Source organism: Oryctolagus cuniculus, chromosome 6, assembly GCF_051225735.1.
Source record: "Oryctolagus cuniculus isolate XC-2025 breed Fujian yellow rabbit chromosome 6, ASM5122573v1, whole genome shotgun sequence".
In the NCBI taxonomy this organism is placed as follows: domain Eukaryota; kingdom Metazoa; phylum Chordata; class Mammalia; order Lagomorpha; family Leporidae; genus Oryctolagus; species Oryctolagus cuniculus.
Genome location: NC_142872.1, coordinates 13,212,080 through 13,223,143, shown reverse-complemented (window position 1 = coordinate 13,223,143; position 11,064 = coordinate 13,212,080).

Here is an 11,064-nt window from a genome sequence, read left to right as displayed (position 1 = left end):
GAACATAACCAACAACTTTTCCACATCACGCAGTGGCTTCCAAGTGTTTTTCATTAAACCTAAGTGAAAACACTTCCCAGCATGCAATTTTAAGGGAACACTGTGTTATTAATCATATGTCTTGATTAGCCTTGAACAGTGGAATAAGTGAACTGAATAAAAAAATTATTTTCTTCTTTCTGAAAATCCTTATAAGACTGGAATTGCTGAAGATTTTGGTTTCATTTTAAAAAAGTGGAATATGTGGTGTGCTTTTCCAACTGCATTTTGATTTGCAATGATGCTTGGCATTTAATTTCATGTGGATTTATATTTCAACTATGTGATTCAAGAGGAGCTATTGATATGGATATCTTCAGGGTCTAAGGCAATGCTTTCCAAATTGAATCTGGAACACTTAAGGGAAAAATTTGGTTTTAAAAAAATGTATTTACTTACTTATTTATCTGAAAGGCAGAGATAGAAAGAGAGAGAGAGAGAGAGAGAGAGAGAGAGAGAGAACTCTCTCATCTGCTGTTTCACTCTCCAAACGCCCACAACAGTAAGGGCTGGGGCAGGCCAAAGCCAGGAGTGTAGAGTTCCATGTGGGTCTCCCATGAAGTGGCAGGGATATGAGTGCTCGGCCATCATCTGCGGACTCCCAGGGTGCATATCAGGAGGCTGGAATTGGAAGTGGAGAAGGAACCTGAACCCCATCACTCTGACATGGGGATGCAGGCCCAACAAGTGGTGTGTTAACTGCCATGCCAAATGCCTGCCACCAAGCATTTCCACTTAAAAACACTAATTTAAGAAATGTACTGAAGCTCCAAAGGGTCAGAAGTTTTCTCAACGTGAATGTAAATTTTTTTCTGTCCTCAAGTTCTCAGTTCCTTCTGTCTACACTGTCCTTTGGAGTTACCTGAAAAACCTATATGGCTGTGGAAAGGGAGGTGCCAAGGTTGCCATCTAAGAGTAGAAAATGTTTGGAAGACCTAGTTTTTGGTAAAACAAACAAATTAGAAAGAATGTTATGATATTAAACACAAATGGTATACCATGTGCCCAAGTGGAAATGGAGTCCATAGGGTAAAAATGTTGACTCGGGGCCAGTGCTGTGGCACAGTGGGTTAATCTACTGCCTGCAGTGCCAGCATCCCATATGGCACCGGTTCAAGTCCCAGCTGCTCTACTTCCAATCAAGCTCTCTGCCATGGCCTGGGAAAGCAGTAGAAGATGGACCAAGTCCTTGAACCCCTGCACTCTCGTGGGAGACCCGGAAGAAACTCTTGGCTCCTGGCCTCAGATCATCCCAGCTCCGGCCATTGCAGCCAATGGGGGAGTGAATCAGCGGATGGAAGACGTCTCTTTCTCTCTCTCTCTCCCTCTCTCTCTGCCTCTCCTTCTCTCTTTGTGTAACTCTGAATTTCAAATAAACAAATACATTTTTTAAAAAAATGCTGGCACCTCCTGAAAGAATCATCAATTTAATCAACACTGATCAATATCCTAATCAATATCCTAATGGAATTGTTTGCTATTGGACAAGCTTGATTCCAACATTTGATCTGAAGGTATGAGAGCGAGCCAAGGATATTTTGGCAAAAGAGTATTAAAATACACGCTCAAGAAATAATCATGTCAGCAGGGTGGTAATGTTACAGACATAGGGAAATAGATCGACAGAACAGAACGGAGCATCCAAAAATGGAGCTGCTTCAATATATGACAAACTCATTGGGTTAAAGCTCAGATCCCGCTGGCGCCGTGGCTCACTAGGCTAATCCTCCGCCTGCGGTGCCGGCACCCCGGGTTCTAGTCCCAGTTGGGGCGCCGGATTCTGTCCTGGTTGCTCCTCTTCCTGTCCAGCTCTCTGCTGTGACCCAGGAGTGCAGTGGAGGATGGCCCAGGTGCTTGGGCCCTGCACCTGCATGGGAGACCAGGAGAAGCACCTGGCTCCTGCCTTTGGATTAGCGCAGTGCGCCGGCCACAGCAGCCACTGGGGGGTGAACCAACGGAAAAGGAAGACCTTTTTCTCTGTCTCTGTCTCTCTCACTGTCTAACTCTGCCTGTCAAAAAAACAAAAACAAAAACAAAATCAAAAAACAAACAAACAAACAAAACAAAACAAAAAAACACCTCAGATCCCTGCTATGTACCGTTGGACAATGAAATTTCAGTGAATTAAAGACTAAATGTTAAAACTAAAGATTGTTAGAAGAAATTGAAGAGATTGTACCATCTTAGGAATGGCTTTAAAAAGGCTGTGTAAATAGACATCATACTCAGAAAGCAAAGTTCAACTTTAGTGCAATGAAATGTTTAGCTGGCAATAGGAGTGTGGTTTCTAATATAATCCTCTCTTTTGTACACAGCACGCCTACGGTGGGTTTTACAGGAGACTCCCTTAGACCCTACCCCACACTTGGCACTGTGGTTTAGAGGAAATGAGTAGGCTCTAGGTGTCTTCGAACCTAATGGGAAAGGAGCCCCCTGTGTGACAGGCTGGGCCTCCGGGTTCCTGACCACAGAACCATAAGTGCTCCCCCCAAACATGACCCTTAACTAGCATCCCTCCTCCCAGAACCTCCAACTTGTCCTGGACAGACATTAGCAACTGTAAGACCTGTAAGACCATTAGCAACTACACCCAGTTATTTTCTTTCTAAAGTTTATTTGAGAGGCAGAGACTGACAGTTCTCCATCTGTTTCCTTCTCTCCTCCAATGCCCACAATAGCTGCAACTGGACCAGGCCAAAGCCAGGAGCCAGGAGTTGTCCAGGTCTCCCACAAGGAAGGCAGGGACTCAAGTGCTTGATCCATCACCGCTGCCTCCCAGGGTCTGCATGAGCAGGTTGCTGGGAGCCAGGAGTGCAGCTGGGACTTGGACCTCAATGCTCTGGGGCCTTGGAACTGCTAGGTGAAAGGCCTGCTTCTCTACCCCCATTTACCTTAGACACAACCATGAACTTTGGCCTCCCAGAGCAGAATGGAGACCCCAGCCACAGACGGATCTGTAAGTTCTCCAGGCTTACCGTACCCAGACTTCTATACATGCCTGACCTCCTGCCATGGAACTTACAGAGCCTAGGCCAAAGGAAACCTGGGGTCCCTTGTTCAAAGATTAAGACTCATGATGGCATCAGAAAACATTAAGGTAAGCACGGGCCCTCTGAGTGCTATCCCTGTGTGACCCCGAGGCTTCCACTCATGAAGCAGCTGCTCCCCACCCCTCCCCCTTTGTTGACTCATGGTCTGTTGTCAGCAAAACCTGCTGCAGCCTCAATTTCTTCTCTGTGTTCAAAGGAATTCTTCCGAATGCCACTAAAGTTTAGCTGTCCCCGGGTGCACTGTCTGTCGCTGTGTCCCACATTCCACAGGCTGGGATGGAGAAGCTGTCCCCTTTTGCTTGCCCTTTTTAGAATTTTGTCTTCCTTCTTCCAAATGGTTCCCTTCAAGCCAATGCTATTCACCCGTCCCACCACTGTCCTCCCTGTGGCAGTCACCGAAGGGGCTCCTCACTGTCCCTGACACCTCCTAGGTGTTCAATAAATGTGTGTTAAGAACGTTAACACACAATGTAAACAATATTTTTTAAAAACTGGGTAGGAAACCATTGCACAATGACATAATAAGAGCAGGCATCCTTCCTCAATGTCTGTTTTGGTTGAACCACTGCATGTGTTCTGCTCACAGTATCCAGATCACTGTGCTCTATATTTTTTGGAAGTTCTATCAGAAAACTGGCCCAAACATGGCCTGATGGTTAGGAAGCCACATGGAGATCCATATCCTAAATATCTGTGATCATTCACTTACGGAGTTGGCAAAGCAGGGTAGGGGGCATGAAGGGGTCATTCTATCTGACTTCAGGAGTAAAATGTGTGTGCCTTTTTTGTTTGCAGCTGCAGGTTTAAGAGAGATGGGAGAGAGATGGGAGAGAGATAGAGAGATGGGAGAGAGAGAAGGGGGGGAGAAGGAGAGGGAGGGAGAGAGAGAGAGAGAGAGAGAGAGAGAGAGAGAGAGAGAGAGAGAGAAGAGGAGAGGAGAGAAATTGACTCTGCGCAATATTGCTCAATGGGGAGTTGTCTTCATTGCTTCCAAATACTGCCCTCTTGTGGCTCCTTAGTGCCTGTTAATCAAACCCTGTGAAATGAGCCTGCCTAAGAAAACAGAAATGGAACAGACGAGAGTAGAGGCTGTGCTATTGTGCGAGAAAGATAACTGTGAGGACAAAATGAAGAGGACAGACTTAGAACCTTCGGAGCCTTTAGCCCCACTCATGCGCATTTTCCCTGTCCAGGTCATGCTGTCCCAGGCTCTCCTGAAGGCAGATCAGCCATCCATTTCACTCTAGCACCCCCTGAAAGCTGCGACTTGGAAGAAACGAAGCCATGCTTGATCCTAACATTGCCAGCATCCTTCCTTGCTTCCTTGTCCACAAACTCCGACCCCAGCCTTCGAACTCGCCCCAGCTGATCCTCTGCTTTGCTGCCTGTTGTCGCCTGTTGTCAGTCTCGCAGGTGACTTCCACCTGTACCTGCCCACCCTAAGATGCCCCCGAGCCTCCTCTAGTTACCCCAGCCAGCAATGGGTGTTCCTTCTGTCCTCACTGCTAAATGGAATATAGAACGGCTCTACCACCTCTGGGTCTGAATTATTTAACTCACCGGAAAATACAACACTGGTGGTCAAAGTTAGGAAACATGAGAGAGAGAGAGAGAGAGAGAAATAGTAACTTTAACCAGAGTAACTTAAGCATGACCTTAAGATAGTTTCTTTTGACACGACAGTGTAGGGTAATGACGGCTCTGAACCTACCCACCAGCAGCATCACTTAACCAACATCTACAGTTAACCACCACATTTTCCTGCATAGCACATCTAGAAAGTGCTGACATCAGTACCGCACACTAGAGCTAACCGCCCAGTCTAGTACAGCCGGCAGAACCACCACGGGCCATGGAAGACAGCCTGGAGGGCCGAAGGGATTAATGGATTTGTACATCAATATGGGGCACATTGGTTGTGAAGCCATGGTCTAGAAAGTACACCAGATCAAGGCAAATTAACTGGCTTATCAAATGACCACAGCACCTGCGGTGGAAAAACCCCAGAGGGTAACAAAGACAAATAAGCCGCCTGAGAACAGAAACAAAACACCCGACTCCGCAGTTCAGGAGTCGCCCGCACGTTCTGTGTCCTCCAGTGCCTCTGCTACCCCTTTTTTCTATTTCTCAGGGCCGGGGATCTTTTCCTAATGAGCCTGCCTATGCCTACAGGCGTTCGGGCCTGTGCAGTAACACATAACACAGTGACACTCGGCATGTATTGTTCCCTGATGCTTCGAGCACGTGTAACCATCTACCCATGTTCTCTGGCCTTCCGGGATCACATAGCAAGATCCAGGCCCCTTCAGATGATGTCAGGAATCCAGCCTGAAGATTACTGTGGCACAGGCAGCAGCCCTGGCTGTCCCTGGCCCCCTGTTGCCCCTTACTGCTACGTTGCATGTTCCATGAAGGGTCAAGTACTATCCCGGTCTGCTTGTTCATGTGTACACATTCCCCCTAGTTAATCCACAACTCTACTCCATATCCCAGCACAGCTCACCCTAGGCCATTTTACGAGAGCATCATGGGAGACAATGCACAGAATTAGAATGCAGGAAGGACCTGTTCCGACTTGGTGACCTTGCTCCTAGGTCCCCTGCACCTCAGCCTCCTGCTGACCTGACGCTGTGGTGTCAGTGCCACCACCTGCACGTGGGGTTTCCTCTTGATCTAGTGCCGAGTCCAGACTAGAGCGAAGAGGACAAACGACCCCTTTACTCCCTCATCCTCACCCAGCCGTTGCTCTTGCAGCTCTGCCCATCATAAAGGTGGCCACTCACACATTCTTTTGTAAAATAGTCTCTTCTCTGCCCTAGTTACCCTGATGAGACTAAACCAACCCCCAACCCCAACACAGCATTTCCTGAAACAAATGAACACATCTTTCCTCCGAAACTCAAAGAGGCTGCTGGCCCGCCTACAGGAAAACGGCGACAGCTCTGCCTCTTTCGCCCCACTCGACCCACTCTGCCCCGAGGGCAACAGCAGTGTCATGTCCTCCCAGGTGGGCGCCCAGGTAGTGCTGATTCTCCACCGAAGCAGAGTGAGCCCTCGCAGGCTCCCCGGCACAGGCTACCGATTCCTGCACCCAAATCCCCGGTGTTGTGGTGCACCGTGCCAGCCCCCCACGCACTCAGGGTCGAGCCATGTGGCCTGAGCTGCTGCCGGTGCCCCTGGCCACCTGCCAGGTGGGTAGGCCTCTTCTTGTCCATGGATCTCCCAGGGCAGCTCTGGAGCGCCGAGTGCTGACTGTGGAAGATGGCAGCGACTTCATTGGCCTGTAGCCCTGGGTGACTTGATGAAGGACAAACATGTCACGAAGCTGATCGCCACCCCATGCTCCCCATGCCAAGCTGTGAGCGGCTACCCCATCAGCCAGCCAGCCAGCCAGCCCGGTCTGGCACGGTGCTGGCACTGTATGCTGCAGAATGAAAGACGCCGATGTTCAAGGAGAGGCCTCTTTCCTGTGCCCTCGGGACCTCTGTTCCAACTCAGTCTAAAACTCCACCACACAGATTCCGTTCCCTTAGACCATGACACGTCTAGGAGTCTTCTTTGTAAAATAACCATTTCACCTGACAACACAGTCAACCACGATCTCCCCCAAACCCGTGAGCAGAGATGATCACTGGGGAGTGAACCAGCAGATGGAGGACCTCTCTCCTCTCTCTCTCCTCTCTCTGACTCTGCCTCTCTCTGTAACTCTTTCAAATAAATAAAATAAATCTTTAAAAAAAAAGATAGTAGCTTCCTTAACAAAACATTAACAATCTGTATCTTGAATTTATATACATATTTAAATATATATATATATATATATACATGCTATATGCGTGTGTGTGTTGCTGTGTATTCAAGAGTGGCAAATCTTGGAGTCAGTTTTTCTTAGAGTATCTGTCCCCATGGCTGTGGTCTCCTTGCACAGGTAGGAAGGCACTATCCCTTATCAATTTGAAAGTTCTGTTTCTCTGATCAATAGATTTTATTGGTCCTGTCTTATGCCCCATAGATGCATGTTGTGTGTTATCTGTTGTGGCCATAACAACTGACTATAAACTCAGTAGCTTAAGCAAGACAGATTTTCTTTAAAAAAAAAAAAGATTTATTTATTTATTTGAAAGTCAGAGTTACACAGGGAGAAGAGAGGCAGAGAGAGAGAGAGAGAGGGGTCTTCCATTCGCTGGTTCACTCCCCAATTGGTTGCAATGGCCAGAGCTGCGCCGATCTGAAGCCAGGAGCCAGGAGCTTCCTCTGGGTCTCCCACGTGGGTGCAGGGGCCCAAGTCCTTGGGCCATGTTCCATTGCCTTCCCAGGCCACAGCAGAGAGCTGGGTTGGAAGTGGAGCAGCAGAGACTCAAACCAGTGCTCATAGGGGGATGGCAGCACTGCAGGCGGCGGCCTTACCCATTACACCACAGCACCGGCCCCAACACAGATTTTCTTATAGTTCCTTAGGGTTAGAAGTTCACCTCTGGACTCACCTGAGAACCAGGTGTTAGGAGAGCTGCGTTCCTTTCTTCAGGCTCTGGGGGAGAACGGCTTTCCTCGCTCATTCATGTTGGTGGGAGAATTTGGTTCCTTGAGGTTGTGGGACTGAGGCTTCCGTCAACCGGAGGCTGTCCTTGGCCCCCGGGGGCTGCTCTTAGCCTTTGCACATGGCTCCCATCTTAGAACCAGCAATTAAGGACTTATTCCTCCTTAGGTCATCTCTCAGCCACTCTTCCATTTTCCTCTTCTACCTCTGAGGACTCAGATATTTCAATTGGGCCCATGAGGATCATCGCCCTCTCTCAAGGTCCATAGTCTCAATCAATTCTGAAAAGTCCCTTTACCATGCAAGGGGACGTATTCACAGGTTTTGAAAATGGCAGGGTCAGTATCTATGGGGAATCATTATTTAGCCTCAACACATTGTCCCTAATGCCTTGGCCAATGATGTGGACCTACCCCAGGATACCCTCGCTGGACTCATTTTTCCATCGCCCCTGTAGTCAAGCTTACATCCACGCTTAATCTCATGTTCCCCTAAGTAGGACTAACAGGCACTGTCAGGGCACTGTGCAACCCTGGGCTCCCAGAACCTCTCCCTTCCTCCTCTGCTTTTCTTTTTATCCAAAAGAGTAGTAGCTGGAATTTAAACCATTCACATTCAACCTCAATGGGATGCCAAAAGCTAAGTTTATCTGAATGTAGAGAATTGAAGACTTCCTTGTACTTTTCTGTATGACAGTACCCAATGGAACATAATAACAAAATCCTCAAAGCACTAAGCATAAAGGCGCACCGTCCTGTGATAACTCAGCATTTGTTCCGGTGTATGGTCTCTCAACCACACCCAATTTGGCCTCGACTGAGAACCTGTCTGTATCTTATTTGTACTGTTTCTTCCAAGGGCAGGAAAACCTCATTTTTCATCTCTCGCCGCGGTGCTGAGAGAGAGTGGGCAGGGCCAGGAGAACCAGGCACAAGAGTTCATGTGGGCCAGACAATGAGTCAGTATGAAAGATGATAAGGGAATGTGGACGATTGCCAGAGGAGGGAGAGGACCCGCAGGACTGGGGCAGGAAAGGGCTGAACTTCCGGCCCTGGGCCCGATAGGAGACGCAGGCCGGGCGATCTGGGCTCAGACGGGGGTGCAGAGGAGAAATGTTGCTAACGTCAGAAGCACAGAGTACACAAAGACTAAGAGCTAGCTTCGGCGGGGCGGGGGGCGGTCAACAGCTTTGGGGCTCCGCCTCCCTCTCTTGCTTGCTCCCGAGTGGCCCCAGTTGTCAACAGCAGCATCTTCTGCACAAATACCAGCATTGCCCAAACTAAACAGTGCATCGGGAGCCACCCTGGAGACTCCCATGGAAACACTAGTTTTACAGTACGATGAAGCTGCCTCAAGAGCGTCAGGAGGGACCTCAAAGATTTGTGTGTTCACTCACGTCCTAAGATTCCCTTTGTCCACCTTCCATACTGGGACACCTGCTTGTTCAGTACCCTTCTCGTACAACAGGGCCTGAAACTTTATTGTAAATTCAGTATGGAAACCAGAATCAAGAAATCCTGGAGTTCTTCCCCTAACTCCACCCTAGGGGCCACTCAGTTAAAGTTTGTGTGGCGCCCTGTAACAGAGTTGAAAAGAAAGTGCCTGGTTTTTGCTTTCTGTTATAACACTGCATCCCCTTCCAGTAACCTCCACGTCGTCTCTGCTCTTCTACACCCCAGAGAGTGTCCATAGGAAGGGTCTCACGGTTGGCCAACCATTGTAAAAAAAATTATTTTCCTTTGAGAGCTACAAAAATTGGCACAGAAGTGAGTTCCTGGTAGACAGGAGGTGAGCTCTTCCTGTTAATGGTGAGACACGATGACCTGCCTCGATAATGAGCCAGAACTCTTGGATCATGTCACCACAAGTGTGGCCCCGGGTTTAACATGGTGGACTGGTCACCAGCCACCTGAGCTGCGGCTGTAAATGGAATCCCACGGTCAGCACCGTGATGAACCTCGAGGGCTTCACCACTCCCTGCGGATGTGAAACTCCTACAGGTGCTCCTCCTGTTCAATCAGGAACTCAGAGACTCCAAGACTTCTTGGGAAGTCATGTCTAAGGATTTCTCTTTGTGGACCTGACTGGCAACTTCTTTTGAACTTGAGGCCAGAGCAACTTTCTTTCTTCGGCTATGTGATGTCCAAACATCAGCAAAAATGCAGAAGTATCTTTTGAAACCCATTAAAATGTAGTCCAAACTTTAGTCTTCATTTCAGTCTAAGATAAACCCAGACAAACAGCAAAACTGCAAGCATGCTAAGACCCCATTGCCTTGGTTACTAAACTGTGCAAGAATTTCCACATTTGTCAGATCATTTGCGTTAGTATGGATAACTGTATTCTTGATGCTATCCATCCTATAAACTGTAATGAGTAAGGCTGTGGGGTAGAAAGTGCAACAGTCTTTAGTTTGCTTCCCTGCTCCATCCCTTGTCTCAAGGATAGAGCTTGCTCTTCAGACCAAGGATCAGTTTCCCGTTCTGTAAAAATAGGAACAACCACAGCTACTTGTTGGGTTGAAGTAAGATGTTTACACGGGGCTACACTGAGCACGGTGTCTAACTGTGGTACACTCTGTGCATATGAGGCGTCTTCATCACATCTGTTAAGAAAAGATCTATGCCATCAACGATGAGTCGCGGGACGCTGTGCCTTCTCCAGCTTCTTATTTGTGGGTATTTAAGGACTTTCTAAAACGTCCTTTCTTACCTCTTTTGGAGCAGGCAGGAAACACAGAGTGATTAGCACAATTATCCCAGCCAGACCCCGTATAATAAGTAGATGTAGGGCCAAAACATTGGCTTGGATGCATTTGCCTGTATAATCTGAGGACGACTGTGCTGTATAAGGTCAGGAACGCAAGGCCTACAGAAACCCAGGGGGTCCAAACAGCCCTGGAATTCAGCCATCACAGCACAGAGATCTCAAGCCAATCTGCTGGAGTCCAGGCAAAGCCACACTGCCTGGGGGAGCTGAATTTCCCGGGCAGAGCACCTCCCTGGCCCTGGACCCCTCCCGGGAGAGTCCGCCTTGACGAATACACATTCAAGGACCGGGAACTTTGAAATACGGAGCAGTTTCGCAAGCCACTCGCTGGGCATGGGACTTGGTTGGGGAGGCCCAGAACTTCCTGGCAGGCTTTTAGACCTCAACAATAAAACCCATGAACCCCACCGAGTGTACAGAGAACCCTCCCTCCTGAGCTGAACTTCCCCTATAGAAGGAAGCGGTGAGCCTCCACCCACATTGTAGCACAGTGGTCTCCTTACACAGGACACAGCCACCGGCTTGGAAACGTCTCGATTCCAGGGCTTTCCGTGGGCAGCCCTTTGGTGAGTGTCTCGCCTGTCGAATTCCTGTACAAAGGGAACTTCCCAATTGACAACTCAACCAGAAACGTATCCTTGGGGTGGGGTGGATTGTTCCAGAAAGCAC